Source organism: Aplysia californica, unplaced genomic scaffold (assembly GCF_000002075.1).
Source record: "Aplysia californica isolate F4 #8 unplaced genomic scaffold, AplCal3.0 scaffold00628, whole genome shotgun sequence".
Taxonomy (NCBI): domain Eukaryota; kingdom Metazoa; phylum Mollusca; class Gastropoda; order Aplysiida; family Aplysiidae; genus Aplysia; species Aplysia californica.
In genome coordinates, this window is record NW_004797898.1 from 384,286 (window position 1) to 386,346 (window position 2,061).

The 2,061-nt window shown below is 36.8% G+C and overlaps 1 protein-coding gene across 1 annotated transcript in view; it reads left to right on the plus strand.

The window, feature by feature from the left end:
• LOC101856605 overlaps nucleotides 1–2,061 on the plus strand; it is a gene marked incomplete in the record, with an annotated part of 17,612 nt that overhangs the window by 9,441 nt on the left and 6,110 nt on the right. Inside the window, 1 exon segment of the mRNA XM_013087716.2 lies at nucleotides 280–285.

The window sequence follows — 2,061 nt, forward strand, 5'->3', positions numbered from 1 at the left end:
TACTTGTACTTAAGTTTGGGGGAGTTACTTTATCTCTGTACTTGTACTTACGTTTGGGTGAGTTACTTTATCTCTGTACTTGTACTTAAGTTTGGGGGAGTTACTTTATCTCTGTACTTGTACTTACGTTTGGGTGAGTTACTTTATCTCTGTACTTGTACTTAAGTTTGGGGGAGTTACTTTATCTCTGTACTTGTACATACGTTTGGGTGAGTTACTTTATCTTTGTACTTGTACCTAAGTTTGGGTGAGTTACTTTTTCTCTGTATTTATACATAGGTCTGGGTGAGTTACTTTATCTCTGTACTTGTTCATACGTTTGGGTGAGTTACTTTATCTCTGTACTTGTATGGCATTCTGAGCTAAGTTTTTAATCGTGGGTTGTTGGAGGGTTCTTCTATAGAGCCATAATATTACATTTTTGTCCATTTTAGTTTTCGTCTGTACAGCATTTCTTGCCTCTTCTTCTCGTCTAAATAAATTTCAACTCTTTACAAACGTAGATGCCAATAATATTATTTCTGATAAGCAGAATACCAAAAGTAATGTTGGTCCACGTTTGGAACCTTAAAACACATAGATATATCAGAAACAGGAATTTTCTTTTTTCATAGTGTTCATGTTGTTTCTTGCCTTTAAAAAGAGAACAGAAATAATCGGTATGAATGAAGAAGTTTAGTTTCTTTTAAAAGTGATCCAAAACAGGACGTTTTCAAGCGTTGGCGAAGGACCAAAGTGCGCTTCCTCAATGAGTTAAGGTGTCGATGTGCGTGTTTTATAACACACAGACATTGCTGTGCTTAATTTCTGGGTCAGCTACTTCCTTTCTCAACGTGTAGGATATTTCGGGTTAATGAGGCAAATTACCCAAGTCCCTCAAAACCAACCAGGCGTGTTTCCATGACACATTTTATATTATGACCTCACCCCCCCCCTCCAATAACATAACCTGTTGATCTAAACCTATATATATATATATATATTGGGGATATAATTACACAATAAAAATATTCAACCATACACATACACAAGCACATATTATATTATGTATGAATATATCTTTTTCTTCCTCCTCCCCTCCTCCTCCTCCTCCTCCTCCTCCCCCCTCCTATCAGGGGGATCAAATACATCTTTCCACTAGTATGATACCCTGAACAATGTTAGGGGAACAACTTCGTCTGTGTACTTGTGGGATACTCTTAATAATCAGGGATATCTACTTTATTTCTGTATTTGTAGGGCACTCTGAATAATATCAGGATACTTTGAACTATAGCAGGCGGGTCTACTTCCTCTTTGTACTTGTACGATACTTTGAATGATATTAGGGGGATCTAAGTCCCCGTCCTACTAATAGGACACTTTAAACAATAACAGGGGGGATATTCTTCATCCTTGTAGGTTACTCGTAGCATTATCTGGGTGAGTTATTTTATGTCTGTACTTGTGACAGTTGTAGCTACGTATGGGTAATCTACTTCAACTCATAGTCTTGCAGGATACTCTCAACAATATCAGGAGGATCTACTGTTTTCATCTTTGTACGTATAGGATACTCTGAACAATTTGGGATTTATTTCATTTTTATACTTGTAGGATACTCTGAACAATATCAAGGGGAATCTACTTCATCTTTGTGCTTTTATGACTCTTACTAAACTCTTAGAACAATATCTGGACGAGTTACTTTACCCTTATACTTGTTGCAAATTCAGCGGAGGCTATTTAATCTCTAAACTTGTACCAAAATCTGGGTGAGTTACTTTATCTCTGTACTTGTACATAAGTATGGGTGAGTTACGTTTTCTCTGTACTTGTACATAGGTCTGGGTGAGTTACTTTGTCTCTGTACTTGTACTTAAGTTTGGGTGAGTTACTTTATCTCTGTACTTGTACTTAAGTTTGGGGGAGTTACTTTATCTCTGTACTTGTACTTACGTTTGGGTGAGTTACTTTATCTCTGTACTTGTACTTAAGTTTGGGGGAGTTACTTTATCTCTGTACTTGTACTTACGTTTGGGTGAGTTACTTTATCTCTGTACTTGTACTTAAGTTTGGGGG